Source organism: Sus scrofa, chromosome 9 (assembly GCF_000003025.6).
Source record: "Sus scrofa isolate TJ Tabasco breed Duroc chromosome 9, Sscrofa11.1, whole genome shotgun sequence".
NCBI lineage: Eukaryota > Metazoa > Chordata > Mammalia > Artiodactyla > Suidae > Sus > Sus scrofa.
The window spans coordinates 68620907-68640371 of NC_010451.4; the positions used below are offsets into that span (position 1 = coordinate 68620907).

Here is a 19465-nt window from a genome sequence, read left to right on the forward strand (position 1 = left end):
CACCACACAGCAGCCACCAGAGCCACAGCAGTGAGAATGGAGATCCCTCAACCAGCCGAGCTGTCAGAGAACCCTCGGGCACAGACAATTTAGACAGCAGCTCTGGTAGAACAGGTGGAGCGATGGAAGCTGAGGAGTAGTGAGGATGCCTAGTCTGTGGTGCGAATAATGTGGTTTGGACAAATACCCTTCCCAACTCATTTGTAAGGTGCCGTATTCTAATGATGGGTATAGTGTGTGTGTGAGAACTGTTTCCCTAATTGACTCTAAACTGGCTTTTCAAAATCTGGTTGTGTTTGATAGAGGGTTGGTGCCTCTTTTCCTCTCCAGTGCACGTGCATGTGAGGGTGGTTCAGGAGTGATTTAATTTTTTTAAAAAGTTTGTAAAGTTTTTTTTAACGCAACAGCTCTTGAGAAAAGGCTTGAGGCACATGATTGCTGTCTCCTAAGCAGAGGTCTCTAGTAAAAAGTCTATTTATTCTACCTCCTCTATGTACCTTGAATCCACTCTCTTCCCTCTTTTCCCACTGATGCTTTTAGTTTGGGTTCTTGTCCCCTTTCAGCTGGTGGTAGTTGCTCATCAGCATCTTCTCCCCAGAATCCATCCTTCTATCCCTTGTTGGCAAAGTGACTATGACCACAACCCTAGAATGATCACAACACCGTTTCAAAATCTTAGGATGAATTTGGGAACAAATTCTCACTTTGTCCTTCGTGGTAAGTACCTGCTACTTCAGGCCTCGTTCTCCTTTGTTGGTTGATCCCCTCTCCTCATCACTTGCCCTGTACCATTAACAAATCTTCATCTAGCTCCTGAATCCAGCTGACTTTATGCCTGACTTTCATGGTGTGCCTGGAGCTTTGCCTTTTTTCCCCACCCTCTCTGACTAACCAAAGGACAGAGGGTAAGAGAGGAAACCAATTAGCCAGTTAGCATTATAGCTCTGAGTATTTGTCATTTTTATTGAAATGGCCACTGGTCAGAAAATCTTTTCTGACTCATCTTCCAGATCAGTTTACACAAAGCACATGATGCTAGAAAATTTAGTTTCGTTTCTTAAAGCACACTGAGATTTATTGGTAAGATTTTATTCTTCTAGTAGTGACAACAGTATTTGCATGAAGCAGTGTTAAGTGCTAATATTTCTGAGAACAACCCACATATGGTCTTGAAATATTTTTTAAAAATCTGGTCAAACTAGTAAACTCTGGTTGAGTGTTTACAACAATGGCAGCAGCACTGATCTTGTGGTTCTAGCAGAGGCATCTGAGTGAGCTAGTTGGCAGCCTCGTAGATGGGCAGGGGATGATCAGATCCCCTCAGAGTTACTTGGGGGATATTCGCATCACCGGAGAGTATGCCCTGGACAATCCCTGGTGTCCTTTCCTTATGAATTTAGAGAAAATCTGATGGAATCACTGTTCACTCCCGGAGGGCAGGTCAGTGCTGGTGTTTCAAAAAGCCTAGATTAGAGACACAGCCTGGAGAGCTGGAATGTTGAAAATGGGGAGAATCTGTCTTATAGTAGATCCTAACCTCGGGTGAGTCCCTCGACTTTTCAAAATACTCTTCAGCCTAAAGCAGTGGTTCTCAAACTTAGGTGTGCATCAGATACCCCTGGAGGGCTTGGCCAGCGATGGCTGGGTCCCCTCTCCAGAATTTCTGAATAAGTAGGTTTGGCATGGGGCCAGAGAAGCTGCATTTCTAACAAATTCTCAGGTGATGATGATGCTGCGGATCTGGGGCTAGGCTTTGAGAATCATTGGGCTAAAGAGTATAAAAGTGCCTGCATTCGACTTCATGAATTAAGGGCATAATTCTAAACATGCCACTGCTCTTTGAGTTATAGTCACTTCAGTATGACGTAGGTAGGACATGGTTACAACACACAATGGAAAAGAGAACTAACATATTTTTCTAGTCTCCACAAAGTTATTTAATACCTGTTCCTTCAAAAGAAAAAAAGGTACTCAGAAGGGTAAAAGCAAGAGAGAATTGTGTCAAAAGTTCCCAGCAAGACTTGAGTTTAGGGCGGTGCATGGGAGGTAGTTTAAAAAACAAATGTATGCATATTCACACCACTTTTTAATCCAATATGTGGCTGCTTCTTAACTGGTTGATAAATAAGCAACAATATATTTAAGCAGTATCAAAATTATAGCAGACACGGCTGTGTGATTTTCAAAATAGCTGAGAATTACATCTAATTATGGTAATAGAGGAGTTCCTGTCGTGGCACAGTGGTTAACGAATCCAACTAGGAACCATGAGGTTGCGGGTTCGATCCCTAGCCTTGCTCAGTGGGTTAACGATCTGGCGTTGCCGTGAGCTGTGGTGTAGGTTGCAGACATGGCTCGGATGTGGCTCTGGCGTAGGCCAGTGGCTACAGCTCTGATTTGACCCCTTACCAGGGAACCTCCATATGCTGAGGGAGCAGCCCTAGAAAAGGCAAAAAGATGAAAGAAAAAAAAAAAGGTAATAGAAAAGGAGGATTATTTTTACTTGAGAGGGGGAAATAAAAATATCATGGGAACTAAAATATCCATCCAAGTCTTTTTATCCCACTCAGTTATTTGAGCTAATTTTCTTTGGCAATTTACTTTTTAATAATGGGTCAAGTGATATGAGAATGAAACAACATTAATATTTTTTTCAAAAGCAATTAATTGTTACAGTCTCTTCTGAGTACACATTAAAAGCAATCTTGTGTTCCTTGTCATTTCCCTTTGGAATACTACAAAATTATTTTTAATTTCATATGATCCTCCTTAAAATCACCCATCCTCACACAAAGATTAAAATAGTATTTACTAAGGGGAGTTCCCGTCATGGCTTAGCAGTTAAGGAACCCGACTAGCATCCATGAGGTTGTGGGTTTGATCCCTGGCCTTGCTCAGTGGGCTAAGGATCCGGCATTGCCGTGAGCTGTGGTGTAGGTTGCAGATGCAGCTCAGATCCCACGTTGCTGTGGTTGTGGCTATGGCTCCGATGTGACCCCTAGCCTGGGAACTTCCATATGCCATGGGTGTGGCCCTAGAAAGACAAAAAGACACAAAAAAGTATATTATTTACTAAGGCAAGGACATATACCAGTCTCTCTTTTAAATGTTTTCAACTCTAGGGATGGGATACTAAGACTTGTCTAGATAAATCTCAATTATCCAGAAAATGTAATTAATCAAAGTAATTCATTCCTTGAGATTTTGGTGTCTTTAAGGCTCTTCAAATATAAGAATGAAATTAGTGGTCCCCGATTTTTTCAGTTATTTTCCAAATCTGAGAATAGATTATGTTGGATCCCCAAAGGAGCTATGTCCACAGAGCAAAATGACATGTAGATCAAATCCATAAGCAGTTTTATTAGTCTAGTGCTCTAACCAACAGATAACTACATGTATTCTAAATTCCGAAAAGAGGTGTCCTCCTTAGAGGAAGTTAGTTAAAAAGCAAAAGAGTTATTTTTATTATTCTCTTTTGTAATATTGAGAATGCACTTATAATATGGTCATGTAGAAATGAAACCAACAATACCTCAAGTAATAACGGTAATAAAAAGAATGTATTCCGTAGTATTGAAATCCTCATTATCACAGTGAATGTTCTTAGATTTCTAAGATGTAACTGTGGCATCTTATCACCAAAGTTAGTTATTTAGATCATCTAAGTTTTTGGAAGTCATTTTAGTGAGGAGTGTTCCCTTCGGCCTATTGCAAATTCACAACTTACAGGAGCATCATGAGAACATATACTTCAGCTCGGAACATATCAATTTATTAGCCTATAAGTTCGATCAGACTTCTTGATGAGTCAACATTATGTATTTGAATGAGTTGCTGTTATGAATTCAACCTTGTGGAAATTTCCTCCCCTCTTTTCAATTTTGTTCAGAAACAGACTTGAATCTGCTTGTCCCCACACCATACAGCCAATCTACCAACACTGGGATGTGTGCATTGCAGGGCACCAAGGAGCCCAGGGCAGCTGGTGCTTAAAAGACCCAAATTCCCCAAAGACTTTCAGGGAAAGATTTTTAAAGGCAGGGTGAGGGAGGGAGTTGGTGGGGTGTGTGATCAGCTCATGGACATTCTTCTGACTGGTGGGTAGAGAGGTAATGGGGAGTCAGCATCATCTATGTTCTATTTCCATCGGGTCTGGGGTTTACGTGCTGATGGTGAGCATACAGTTAACTTCTTCCATGGATGGGGGTTTCAGTATCTGCAAAACAGCCCCAAGGACATGGCTCAGAATGTGATCTATAAACCTTGAGGAGGAACTAAAAATCCTTGACTTTGTTTCATGGCTACAATATTATTACTTCATCTTGCTTGACGGTTGTTTTTTTTTTTTTTTTTCTTTCTCCATTTTCTCACTTCTCTGATTAAATTTTTCTTTGCTTAAATTTTTCTGCAGGTGGAGGACATAAGTATGGGGTCTATCCTGGGAAGGCCCCACAGGGTTCTCCTCGGTTACAAATTCAGTTTCAGACTATTCAGTCGCTTAATTCTCATTATAATTAATTAATTTATAAATAATTTATACCCTATCTTCTCCCAGAAAAGGATTTAAGGAGGCTGTATTTAACTAAGAAACTACCATAAATATATAATGAGGTGGAGTTCAGTGTTCTTTCTGTTTTCTCTTGGTGGCTGGAAGGTCACTCCACCTTGCCTGTGAGAATAGTGCACCACAGCCTCCTTTGCCAGGACCGCTTTTCCTCCCACTCTGCTGGCTCCCTTTGGGGGTGGTAGTGGGCTGATGGTCCCTGTCTCTAAAGGACTAGGTTCAAATTCTCTTTCTTCCACATACCAGCTTTGTGGTCAGGGACAAGGTACTTAATCTCTGAACCCACATTTTCTTTAAAACAGGGGTCATAATTGGAGTTATCGCATAGGGTTGTTCTGAAGATTTTTTCCTTTTTTCTTTTTTTTTTAGGGCCACACCTGAGGCATATGGAAGTTCCCAGCCCCCAGGCTAGGGGTCGAATCAGAGCTACAGCTGCTGGCCTACACCGTAGCCACAGCAACACAGGATTGGAGTCTGCAACCTACACTACGGCTCAAGGTAACACCAGATCCCTGACCCACTGAGCGAGGCCAGGGATCGAACCATAATCCTCAAGGATGCTAGTCAGATTTGTTTCCCCTGCGCCACAATGGGAACTCCCTGTTCTGAAGGTTAAATGACTTATAAGTAGACGCTTAGAAAAATGCCTGGCAGGTAGCAAGAACTACTTAAGTGTTATTACACACCCTTCTGTTCTCAATTAAGATCATTTCTTCTGAGAGAGTTCCCTGAGACAGTAGTAGCTCAAGCCAATCTGTATTACCATAGGAGCCCATACTTTTCCATGTGATTCTTGTCATCATTTGCTGTTGGTATTTAAGGCACTTAATCTGTTTTCTCCCATGAAGCTGTAAGCTCCAGAAGGGCTAGAATCTGCCAGGCTCCACACTCTATCTCCGACATTTGGTTCAGAGCCCAGCACGAGGCAGTCACTTGGTGAGTGTTAGAATGACTGAATCTGGGGTGACCTGTCTTTAAACATGCTGAGATGGGGTAACAGGTAATTATTTTGTTAGTTTTTACAATTTTCTCATTTTTAAACAATATGTTTTCTTTATGTAATAAAGAAAAAAAGTGAAATTCTTTTATACCAACTTTATGTGCTATTGTAAGTCACTGCAGTAAGGCAGCAAGAGGCCTGTAGGAGAATTATGTTACTAAATTCTGGTTTGGCTCCTTGCTGTTAGAAAGCCAGTACTTGAGAGGCAAGTGTAGGTTGGAAAAGGAAAGTTTTACTCAGAAGGCTGGCGACCTGGAAGTACCTGCCCCAGAACCAATTCCTCTGAAGACTCTGCTTGGCCATGAAAGATTTTAAAGGTAAAAAGAGGAAGGAATCTCAGATCATCATTGAGGGAGGGGGTCAGATTATTTGCCATCCCCCACTGGCTTGTGGTGTCCTTGTAATCTCTTAAACGCTATCCTGTTCCCACCGTCTGCTCTCGAGATTACTGAAGGGGCAGCTGGAAGATCTAGTCATGTGTTCATTATGCATTCTTCATTTCCACGTCTTTAAGAATTAACAGGTTAGGCGAGGCGTTGTGTGAGCAAAAGTTTTGAAAGGGTGTGCTTGGGTCAGAGGTTAGTTAAGCCTCAGGCATCTGGTGTAAGGGTTAGTCAAAATGTAGCTTTGCTCAAGTGACAAGACAAAAGGCCTCCTGCTGAGAGCTGCTTCCTGCAAAGAGTTGCTTATACTCCACGTTTTATTTTGCTGGAACTTTGGAGTAGATTAGAGGTTTTCAGTAGGGAGTGATGACCCCTAGAAGAGACTTCTGGAGATGTTTGGAGACACATTTTTGTGTGTTTGTTTTGTTTTCTCCATTGAGGAGGTGCTAAATGGTACCTAATGTGCTAGATGGAGGATGAGGATACCTCTGAATATCCTACAACACACAGGAGAGCCTCCTCCTTTAAGGAAAACCATCCAGTCTGAAATGTTAACAGTGCCAAGTTGGAGAAAATTTCGCTTCCGTGGAGACTTCTATAGAAAGTAAGTGTGTAACTTTCTATAGAAACTGACCAAGCTGCTAAATGATGGGACACCAGAATTTTAAAAACTAATAAGATCTGTTGTGATTTTTAAAAAGTTTGGGTGATTTGTATTTGTGGGAAGACTTGCTGGTTGTTTAGTAGAAATGTGTATTTAATGTAGGATATTCACTCCTATTGTCTGTGTCAGTAGAACACTCTGTAGTGTGCTTTGCAGGCATTGCCCTTTACAGAGGTTTGAAGTGGTTTGAAAAAAAAAAAGTGTCAAATGACTGCTTGTTTGCACACTTCTAAATGCCCAATTTGACAGAGTTTGTTTAAGAGAGCCGTTTACGAGTCAATTTAGCTAAAACTGTTAGGCAGAGCATACAAATAACCATTTTGCTTACAGATTGTTGTTTTTATAGCACTGGACTAATAAAACAGAAATAAGGTAGGGCTCTTTAGTGTTTATGAGGCTTGGTCTATTTAAATCTGAGTTTAACATCTGGGAGCATATCAGCCAGGAGAGGGTAGCTTATGCTACAGTGACAGCATCTCAGTGGCTTAACCCAACCAAGGTCAATGTCATTTTTGGAGTCCACTGGGCATCTGGGTAACTCTTCCAGGTGACTGTCTCTGAGTGACAACTCAGCCTTCCAGGCTGGGGAAATTGCTATCTTGGAACACAGGACCTTATTAGGCACGTGGCAGGGAAGTGGCAACAGAGGACACTGCCTGTTAGATCTTTAGTGCTCTCACCTGGAAGGGACGTAGGTGACAACCAGTAACATTTACTGACCCAGCAAATTACACAGCCAGATTTAGGCACTCGGGGAAATGTAATTCTCCAATGTTGCGTAGGAGACGCAGGAATATTTCCGAGTGTGAGCAATATCTATCCTAACTAGGTCTAGTATTTGTTTCCCTTGATATGTGACTCTTCAGGGTGGTTATGAAGAAGGCATTTTGCTAAGTGCAATGATGCCATCTCTCACACCAAATTAGCCTCATTTCATTACGCTCATTTGGGGGAGGGTCTGTATTTATATGTCACTCCATGTATTTGTCATTTACTTCTACATGTTTGGGCTGCTAAATGAGAGTCTGTACCAGATGCTACAGTCTCTGGTTTCTCAGGTGGGCTAACATCGCCCACAGGGTCCTGAATGCTCACGGATGATGGCGGTGGCCTTTGCATTTTACATAATGTTAAGTCATCCCAACATTATTTTTGTGGTAAAACAAAAATAAGCATATCTTGAAATGCAATAAAAAGAGGCATTTTAAGGTAAAATATGAGGCCTCAATTAACTTTTATGCTGAAGCAGGTGGCTTCTAGCCATGTCCCAGTGGAATGTATGTACTTTCCTCTGCAACCAAGATGACCTCACTGGATAGGGTACTGCTTATGTACCTCATTTTGTGACTCAACTTTGATTGGGCTCTTTTCTTAGTTGTCTTGTGTTGAAAATGACCATGTTTTGAAAGTGGAGCTTCTTCAGCAACCCATTGTTAATGGTCGTCATGACAATGGGGTTATCTTTTGCAGAGAGGCGTTCAGAATTTCCATTCTGTGTCCTACCGGCAGTTTGGTAGGAGAAACGCTAATGAAACTGATAGCTGGGTTCATAACTGATCGCTAGACCATCTCACAGAACTGTGAGACGATATGGAGCTACATCCAACTCTTAGCACTTTACCAGCTGATGGGCTATTTATGGTTCTCATTACCTCTAGCTTCTAGAGTCTGGATTCGTTCATTCATCAAACAAGCTGCGAGCATCTAGTCTCCATGGCTGGCACTGTGCTAGGAGCTGGGGGTTTTAGGACAAGATGAATGAGATGGTTTCTACCCTCAGAAACGTTGGGTCTGGGACAGGATGGCTGCAGGGGTTCTGAAATCTTTCATTCACTTCACTTGCATTTATTGAGCACTGGTGTGTGACAGGCACTCCGCAATACCGCAGTGAACAAGAATCTGTAGCATGTAGAATTTAAAAGCCAGACAACCTGGAATCACATTGCCTTTGGGGGCCTCATGGAGGCTTTGTAGCCGCATTATATCCCATTTTTCTCATATATTGAAGGGATACCAAATTTACTGGTATTATGGAGTTGTTAGGAAGTTCATGAGTTAGTATATGGGAATCACTGTATGACGTTGAGCTCCTACTATTATTCCTCACATTTTTCCCTCGTGCTCTACTCTCTCCTCAAATCTATATTCTTTCCCATCTCTCCTTTTCATTCTCTTGGACCAGGCAGTTTCATGCATTAATCATCAATTTGAATATTGTAGTTTATCAGTGACCTGTTAAAAATATTGCTTACTTAAACAAAACAAAACAGTAAGGAGTTCCTGGTTGGTGACGTAGGTTAAGTATCTGGTGTTAGCACCACTGTGGCTCAGGTTGCTGCTATGGTGCCAGTTCAATGCCTGGTCCAGGAACTTCTGCATGCCACAGGTGTGGCCAAAACCAAAAAATGAAAAGTGAAAAAAAAAATACAGCATTTTCTGCTTTTAAAAAAGAAACTTTTTTTATTATTTTTTATTTTAATTTTTTTAAGAGGTCATGAAAAAAGCCATTGCAAATCACATCCTTCAAGGGACTTAATGGGGTAAGATGTTTGATCTAAAAACAAGACAACCCCAATCAGAAGTTGTGTTTGCAGGATCCTCTTCCACTGGCTGAAAGCCTGAACGGTCTCCTGTGTGCCTTTCTCACCAGGGCTGTGTGCTTGCTCCAGGCGCAGGCGTTCATCAGGGGTCTCATAATTGTCAACAACCCGAGGGGCTTCCTTGGCTGCAGAGCAGACAGTAGCAGCTGCTTAAGCATTTTATACTGCCGTTATGCAGTGCTTTGCCGGTGTGATTTAACTTTGCAAGGGAATAGGTACAGAGAGAACTCAGTGGAGACCCATTCTTTGGTAATATTTGCATTTTATAGGAAGCATACATATAAATTTCCCATTTCTCTAGTAATATGGCTTTAATCTTAATGAATGCCATTCTGGTGACTGTCTTCAGAGAGTAGAATTAACATTCATGTGTGAACAGGAAATGTTAAAGTCTTATTAGTCTCCAGAGGGTTTTGTTTCCGGCTATGCAGTTTCAGAGATTTCATCATGGTTTAGGTGTAGCAAAATACCTCCATCTCTGCTTGTTAGAATGAAACTCTCCAAGGTGTCTATTTCAAGCCAGGTTCTGATTTTTCAAAGCAGAAAAAATGATTTTTCCTGCACCCTGCATATAGCCCGATGTCAAAAATCAATTGAAAAGCGAGGAAGAATTGGTCATGAGTGCTGTGAGAAGCCTTTGTTAGTAACAGTTTTCTTGTCGTGACTAACACATTTCTTAATTAACTGTCTAGGTTGTTAATGTGGTTTTGTGTAATTTTAGAAACTTTACTTGGTGACTTACATTCGGTTGGCTCCACAAAGAGCGTAAGTTGACAAACCCCATCTTTTGCTGGTTTACCATGATGAGCACCTGTCTTTAAGAGTCATGTAGGGGTTCCTGTTGTGGCTCAGCAGGTTCCAAACCCAACATTGACTTGAGGATGTGGGTTTGATGCCTGGCATCAGTGGCTTAAGGATCCAGTGTGGCATAGATCACAGACATGGCTTGGATCCAGTGTTGCTGTGGCATAGGCTGGCAGCTGCAGCTCCGACTCAACCCTGGACCAGGAACTTCCGTATGTCACGGGTGTGGCTATAAGCAAAAAACAACAAGAAAAAACAAACAGAAAGAGTTATGAAAAAAAATGGGCTTGAGAAATGTTAATTTCTTGCCTTTGTTGTCTGTCTTTTCTCGGAAATATGGAGCCCTTCTTTGTTGGTTAGTCTCCAGGCTGTGATCATTTTATCTTACATAGAGATTCTTGGCTATTAGATAAAGATATGTACCTATCTATCCCAGGTTTTGTTTAAATCAGTATCAGGTGTGAAGCTTTTAACTTTTGTTAAAGTATAACTTCATGTAGACATCTGCCTTTAATTTGTAAAATTTATTATAGAGAATCTAGGTTTTTATCTTGCATATTTTTATAGTTAAATACAAACTGAGATCTTTGGACCTCAAATCCTAAGGTGATGTTCTGTCATAATAAAGACAGCCTTCTCACTACAAGAATATTTACCAAGGACCTTAGTTGACCATGCACTTTTCTCTTTAAATCCTCCCAAGGATTGTGCATCATAGATATTTTTATCCCCTGCAAAAGATAGATTAACCAAAGGTCTGAGATGTTGAAGGACTTGGTTAATGTCACAGCTTTTAAAGTGGAAAAACTGAGATGGATTCGGTCATGGTCAGCTCTAAAGGCAACAGTTTTCAGTGTGGTCCTTGAACTAGCTGCTTCAGTGTCTCCTGGGAGTATATTAAAATACAGAATCCTGGGCCCCATTATTATAGGATCTAAATCTGCATTTTTTTTTTTTGGTCTTTTTTTTTTCCTTTTCTAGGGTTGCTCCCTCGGCATATGGAGGTTCCCAGGCTAGGGGTTGAATTGGAGCTACAGCCACCGGCCTACGCCGCAGCCACAAGAGCCACAGCAACGCTGGATCTGAGCCGCGTCTGCAGCCTACACCACAGCTCACAGCAACACTGGATCCTTAACCCACTGAGGAAGGTCAGGAATCGAACTCGAAACCTCATGGTTCCTAGTCAGATTCGCTAACCACTGAGCCACAAGGGGAACTCCTAAATCTGCATTTTAAGATAATTATGTGAAGGAATGTATGGTTCTTAAACACTTACAGGTAGTTAAATTATAAGATACTGAAAAAATTCTACTTAAGATGATTTTTCATCTTTGGGCTCTTAGGATTTTTACCTAATTATAGATTAGATTATATTTCATTATCCTTCAGCTGTTGTGCTTTTCTGGCTTTGAGGTAGTCTAACAAGGGTCATGTGTGCTGGCTCCTATGTTGTTTCTAAGTGATCCGTTTTGGTGGTATTAGTATTAGCTAAAATGGCCTTATGGCTATAAAACAAGAAACATTGATTCTGTCTTAACCATTTGATCTTTCCATGTATCCAGGTAATCTTCTTGTCACATTCTTCACTAGACTTACCTTTGCTTGTTTAGTTCTTGAAAAAATTTGATTTTTTTTCCTTGTCTGCTAATGCAAAGCATTAGAAGTGACTTGCAATGATGAAACCTGCTTAAAGCAGGCAAGATAAAAGGAAAAAATTTAGAAACAAGTTTAAGAAGTAGAAACACACTTACGTCATACATATGAAATGAACCGGTTGCTGTAGTTGAGAACTGAATTTAATTCTCCTCTTTTGGGCAGTGTAGTCAAACTGGGAAATAGAAGAGGCTGTGGAGTTCTCAAATCATTCATGTTCCTCTGGAGAGAAATGTGTTTTCCTGCTGCTGAATACTAAGAGGAATATATTAGGTGTCTCTTTGTGTAAGAGTTCATAAGGTAATACAACACATAATGACATAGTTTTGCAAAAGAAAATGAAAAGAATTTTGAAAATATACCTAATGGTAGTCTTCAATAAAAGCTAAGGTCATGAAATTTAGATTCTGTGAAATGCTTCTTAGGAGGGGATGCAAATAGTTTGAATATAGTATATTGTTTCTTGATGATTGAACAACTGAATACAGTGACAAGAGCTTGAGAGCTTATCTAAATGTGTAATTGCATATGTCCTCTGGACCAAACCTCTCTCTTGCATTATGTGTATCTGAAGTGGGTTTTTTGGCCATCAAGTGTGGATTTTCAGATGAGTGCATAAAGCAGTAAAATGTTCTGTCTTTGGTTCAAGGAGGCTTAGAATACCGGGCATGTTGGCAGGAATGTTGACATCCCATTGTGGGTTTTTGTTGTTGTTGTTTTTGTTTTGTCTTTTTGCCATTTCTTGGGCTGCTCCCGTAGCATATGGAGGTTCCCAGGCAAGGGGTCGAATAAGAGCTGTAGCCACTGGCCTACGCCAGAGCCACAGCAATGCTGGATCCGAGCCGCGTCTATGACCTACACCACAGCTCACAGCAACACCGGATCCTTAACCCACTGAACAAGGCCAGGGATCGAACCCGCAACCTCATGGTTCCTAGTCGGATTCATTAACCACTGAGCCACGAGGGGAACTCCAACATCCCATTGTGGAAAGCATTTTTCTCTTTGTGGAACTCTGACTGTCGTAGACCTCTTCTGATTAAATAATGGAGGAGACCAATTTTTGGAGAGTGTATAGGCTAGTGGGAAGTCCAATAACAAAAAAAAGCAAATCTCAATTATCTGCCTCAGTATTGTTAGGGATGATTATTAAAGACTATGGCTATATAGTAATATGTATATATGTTTGCTGGAAAGCAGATTTTTTAAAAGTGAAAACTCCAGTCAACCAATGTCATTTGATATTAAACCATTTTGTGGCTCAGTTTTATTCCAGTTTCTTTGCTAAGCAGTGGAATAATTATTGAATAAGTCATGACTCAAATATCAAGGTGTTCTCATACTGGTAAGGGAATAAAACTCTCTTAACTACTATTTAAGTTGACGTAAGGTACAGCCCTAAAAAGCTGATTGATAGTTGACTCCAGAATCACTTGGAAATATTCGCTAATACTTGTGCGAGGACTAAAATCTCCATCTTAAAATAGCCACCAACCACCCAGGTGATTCAGATGCAGGAGTTTTTGGTGGACACTTTGAGAAAGAATGGATGGGAACAGTAACCTTATCTTTAATGGAATGACTGGTCATTTGGGTGTGTGGAGACCCAGTTAAAGTGTAATGACCAAGGTCATCTGTGAAGACTGATCTTAATAATTACCTTACAATTTTACTTGAAGCAAGTTATCCATGTTAATCTTCAGGCATGAAATGTAATGATCTGTTTTATTATTGTTAATTTTATGCTCAAGCTTCTTTTGCTCTTCTTCTTAACCAACATAACAATTATCCAGGCTAACTATTTGCCTCAGGGAGAGGCTGTAATAGGACTAATTAAATATTTAATATTTTAAAGGGCTTAAACAACCTTGTAAGTAATACGTTATGAGGAGATAAAATCATGATGTTCCTTGCAGTTGGAGGAATGCTAATGAAGTCCTGGAATCAGGGGCTCCCTTTAATGCCCCTGTCCTGTTATCTGTCCAGAAGCAGGAAAGCACAATGGGCAAATTAATGGGAGGCCTAGAGCAAATTTCTTAGCCTTTCTAAGCAGATTTCATTTTTGTCACCTTTAGAGAGGGATTATGAATACCATCTACCTTTCCAGACTGTTCTGATGGCATATAATGAATGTGTCCAGGAAAACAAAGTGTTTCTTTCTTTTTTTTTTTTTTTTTTTTGTCTTTTTGCCATTTCTTGGGCTGCCCCCACAGCATATGGAGGTTCCCAGGCCAGGGGTCGAATCGGAGTGGTAGCCGCCGGCCTACGCCAGAGCCACAGCAACTTGGGATCTGAGCCACATCTGCAACCTACACCACAGCTCACGGCAACGCCAGATCCTTAACCCACTGAGCAAGGCCAGGGATCGAACCCGCAACGTCATGGTTCCCAGTCGGATTCGTTAACCACTGAGCCATGACGGGAACTCCAAGTGTTTCTTATTAATATGAATTAATCCCATAGACCACAGATGTCACCCCAGTTGAGACTTGTAGATTTTTTTCTTGTTAAACTAGAAATGTGGCTAGGATTTTGGAAATGGATATGCATTTTTAAAACTGAAACAGCACTAAGGGCTGGAACCTAGCCAGAACATAGATTGGTACTTGAACCCCCATGCTGGGACTCAAACCCAGCCCAAATCCAGACTGGGACTTGAACCCACGTTTTAAATTAGCACTCACCTGGCATCTGGACTTTTGGACTTACTGAGGTTCAGGTTCTTTATGCTTCTGCGCAGAAGGAATTTAGTGAGAGACAAAGTGATAGGCAAGAAATAGATTTATTAGAATAGGACACTTGTGAGAGATGCAAGCGGGCCAGCAGGCAAGGAAGCTCTGCCCTGAGGATTAGGTGGACTAGGTTTTATCATCCAAGGGGAGAGTGGGTTGGAAAAGCCTGCCTCTTCCTTTCTGGGAGCAGTAGTTCCTCCTTGGCATCCAGTAAGGTGTATATTCAAATCAGCAGAAGGGTGGTCCTCAAACTCCTGACCTTGCTGAATCTGAATGAGGCCTTATCCCATCCCCCACCTAACAGCCTGAGGCAATTCTCATGCCTCCACTAGTCTAGCAAGCCTGCCTTGGGCTGAATGGCTTTCTTGAGCAGTTATTAATTTACAGTGATCTCCCAATGTCCTGTAAATTTCCCTCTTTACCTATGGTCCTTTATCAGGACTTCTGCAACTACCTGTGCCTACTCCACCCCTATCAGAACTAATCTTAAATCTGGAAAGGAGGAAGAGTAACAGGAGAGAGGAGTATGAGTAAGAGGAGGAGGAAGAGAAAATACCTCTAAATTGCAATCCCACATGCATGCTAAGGACAAGGTCTTTGCGGAGGATGGAGACTTAACATAGGGACGTATGGCTGGTGTAAAAATGCTCTCACTGATGTGGACAAATCACAGGATCATGACATGGCAGATCATATAAGATGTGATCCATTTTCTAGTTAGAGGTTAAGAAATGATTCTAAATTAGAATATGTTCATCATGGTTCTTCTTTTTTTTAATAGTATCTCATTTTTTTCAAATCTCACACAGAAAAAGAACTAGACTAAGCAAGATTTAAGAAAGATACCCCCTTGGAAACAAAGTCACAATTAATTGAAGAGTAAGCATTTAATGAGCATTTGAATAAGCATTTAAAATATATAAACAGGTACATTTAACATAATTCTTGAAAGCCTGTTTTCTCATTTACTAGATATTTTTTTGAAGGTTTTCCTTTGCAATTAAAGATATTTTGTGAACTCCTTGCTAAGGAAAGTCTCGTAATATTATCCTATGTGGTTTTTCCTGATGATATGAATTGCAGATTTTGGGGGGCTCAACTAATGAGATTTCATGTACATTCCAAGTCCCCCAGCTTTGTAATTAGTTTCACATTCTATAGGCAAACAAAGGCGCATTCCCCAACTCTGTTCCTTCATTCAATAAATATCTACAATTGCTGCTGTGGGCTAGGCCATTAGAGAAGAGAATGAGGCTTAACGTGTCTCAGCAATTATGTATATTTTCTGGTCCACTTAATGTACCATCACTAAATAGTCTTGATTCATTTTTAAAAATGTCCTAGCTCTAGATAGGTTTCATGAGAACTTACTGCAAAATCAGGGTGAGGTTCCACTTAACTTTCATCCAGGACAGGTACAGTTGATCCACATGTTTCATGAATTCCATTTTTGTAACTTTGATTTACTAGAATTTATTTGTAACCTTAATATCAACTCGTGGCAGTTTTGAGTCATTCATGGACGTGAAAAATGTACGTTGACTCATGTACACATTCCCAGCTGAGGTCCAACAAGTCCAGCACTGTTGTTTTGGCTCAGCTCTCATACGGTAAACGGTAAACACACATACTTGACTTGGTCTGTTTAATGCCCCGTTTATTGCATTCTCCTACTTTTTGTTGGTGATTTAAAATGGTCTCTAATCTTAATGTTGAAGTGCTGTCAAGTGTTTCTGGGCACAGGAAGGCAGTCATGTGCCTCGCAGAGAAAATATGTGGGGTAAACTTCACTCAGGTGTCTTGGTCATGATTTCTACGTGAATGAGTCACCAATGTATATTTAAAAAGGAGTCTTTAAGCTGAAACAGTCATAAAACAAGGTTATGGAACTATTGTGATCAGAGGCTTGCAGGAACCTCCCCCTCCATTCCTCTAGGAGCATCCAGTATTTCACTGTTCTCAGGGACTTTGTAAAACACAGTTACCATGAACAAAGAGACTGACTTATTTTTTTTTTGAGAAGCTTGAGAAATGCTTGATCAAGGATGATCCCTTTCATTGGCAGCCGAGACCATGATTCTTTCTGACTCATAAGCAACTAGTGAATAAATGCAGAGGGCTGGAAAAATGAAAATTATAATAAGGCTCAACCATAATTTTTCTTTCCTTATATACTTAAAAAAAAAAAAAACTGTTGATATGAACAGCAAAATCAACCTAGTAGGCTTTGAAGTCTAGAAAAAAAAATTTGTAACGTGATGGAACCTTCTTTGGGTAGAGATTTATCTGTCCTGTTGGTCACTCAATCACCTGCTCAAGGTGAAAAAAGTCAGACATAAATTGACACTGCAAGTAACATTGACAGTTATTTGATAGGGGAAATATTGAGTGATGGATGCTTTTATTTCTACCAATTTTATTTTCTAATGAAAATTAGAGGTCAGGGCACAAAACCTCAGTTTCTTTTGGGGTTGGCTAGGAGACCCACATCTGTCACAGGGCTTGGACAATGACAACATGCTTGTTCCCAGATTTGCCTCCCAGATTTGCCTCCCTGGGCTTTGTCATTAATTCCCTGTGTGATGTGGGTCAAGTGTTTCTGCTTCTTTGGGCCTTAGTTTCTAATTATTACCTTTTTAAGCAACTTGATTATAAGACCACAGAGAAAGTCACTTACAAAACTTGTAAATATAGGTGAGACCTGAGAATGTATGTAGACATGAATTCTGAGAGCCTACACTGGAGAGAAAAAGGAGGAACACAATTTACGCTGAATTAGATTTATTTCAATGAATTAAGTGTACTCTCGAACACTTGGGAGGGGGGCTAAAATGTTTGCTGGCTTTTTGACGGAAACCTGTGTGGCTGACAATGAAAGAAGCTGATGGCCCAAATTCATTGGCAAAATATAGAAAAAAAGAATTCAAAGTTTTGGGAATATAGGAAGTGGATTTATCACACCCAACTGCTTGCTCCTAGATATGACCTTAGAATAGCTTCACTTTGCCGTCGATTTAATAACCACTTATGGAATTAAAAAAAGGAAAAAAGAAACAAACTCTAAAATGAGAGACCTAATATTTTTTTCTTTTATTGTATTACAACCAGATTTAAATTTAGGAATTCCCATTGTGTGGCTCAGCAGTAATGAACCCGACTAGTATCCATTAGGATGCAGGTTTGATCCCCCGCCTCACTCAGTGGGTTAAGGATCCTGTGTTGCCATGAGCTGTGGTGTAGGTCGCAGACAAGGCTTGGATCCCACATTGGTGTGGCTGTGGTATAGGCCGGCAGCTGTAGCTCCCATTTGACCCCTAGCCTGGAAATTTCTGTATGCTGCAGGCATGGCCCTAAAAGCAAAAACAAAAAAACCCAAACAATGAACAGCAACAACAGCAAAACAGAATCTGAATTTAGACCATAGAAATAATCACTTAACTAAAACAAAATTTACAATCATTTTGGCCGCTTAGCACTCCACTAAGCTACACTCTCTGACATCAGTATTTAGGATTATGATCTTTTTTTTTTTTTTTTTTTTTTTTTTTTTTTTTTTGTCTTTTTGCCATTTCCTTGGGCCGCTTTCACGGCATATGGAGGTTCCCAGGCTAGGGGTCGAATCAGAGCTGTAGCCCCCAGCCTACGCCAGAGCCACAGCAACTTGGGATCTGAGCCATGTCTGCAACCTACACCACAGCTCACGGCAACGCCAGATCCTTAACCCACTGAGCAAGGCCAGGGATCGAACCCGAAACCTCATGGTTCCTAGTCGGGTTCGTTAACCACTGCACCACGACGGGAACTCCAGGATTATGATCTTTTTAAAACACTTCCAGGATTGTCATAAAGCAATGACAAAAAGACCTGGAATTTCTTGTTGTTAGTATTTAGCTAACTTACTGTTTCACCTTTTTTTTTTTTTTTTTTTTTTTTTAAATGGAACTATCTCTCCTTGGACCCTAAATATCCCTTGAAAGTCAACTGGAAGCTTTTGCTAAATAAATGATCAATGCTTCATGACAGGCTTTCACCACGTATAAACTAGACAGACATACCAACAACTCCTAGCTTTAAAATAACTTTCATACAATTCTTTTCCCCCCAAAGCTTGATACTAGGGTAATTTTTGGAAAGCATTTTAAGGAACAAGAAGAGATGCAATGCCATGAAAAATTCAATCACAGACTCTTTGTCCCCCACCCCCCAAATCAACAACCTCAATTGAAGTGACAGTTGGATAAACAGATATTGTAGGTGCCTGTCTGTGATAATTATTTTTCTACATGGATATATTCGGCTTTTTTTTTCGGTCTTTCTAGGGCCACACCCGCGGCATATGGAGGTTCCCAGGCTAGGGGTCCAATCAGCTGTAGCCGCCAGCCTACACCACTGCCACAGCAATGCAGCATCCAAGCCATGTCTGAGACCTATGCCACAGCTCACGGCAACGCCAGATCCTTAACCCACTGATCGAGGCCAGGGATCGAACCCGCATCCTCATGGATGCCAGTGGGGTTCATTAATGGCTGAGCCACGACAGGAACTCCCATTCAGCTTTTTTAATAATAAAAATTTTAAATTCCAGAAATCATAAAATATGCATCCTATAATTGAAGAAATGGCAAACATAAAATGCATCATTGTCTTATTTAACTGTCATAACAAACCTATAATAAGGTATTACCATAGCCTCTCTTTCAAAAATTAGTTTAGGAAATGAGTCTAAGGCTAAAAGATGTGAAATGCCTTTATCAAGGTCTCAAAGCTAATATGCGATGGGGCAAAGTTTCCAATGACCTGCTACCTAAACTTGCAACCACTTTGGTATTACTTTTCTTAGCTATAAGCTAAGGAAGTGGATTGGATGATCTTTGCCTGCTCATAAATACTATAGTTTTCATTTATATTTGCTTTTGTTATTTATCAATACATCTACAAACATGACATTTCTGTAACCACTCTGCAATTCTTTTGTATTCTGTTCTTTTTTGACTTAAACTTATTTAAAAAAAAACACCCCAAACCATTACTGTAAATCTTATTTTTCCTAATGTATTTGAAAAAA

The 19465-nt window shown here is 40.5% G+C and overlaps 1 long non-coding RNA gene across 3 annotated transcripts in view; it reads left to right on the plus strand.

The window, feature by feature from the left end:
• LOC110255471 overlaps positions 5102-19465 on the plus strand; it is a 250550-nt gene continuing 236186 nt past the window's right edge. For all 3 annotated transcript variants that reach the window (XR_002335796.1, XR_002335795.1, XR_002335797.1), the window contains exon 1: positions 5102-6551. This is a non-coding gene — a long non-coding RNA (uncharacterized LOC110255471). The remainder of the gene's footprint in view (positions 6552-19465) is intronic.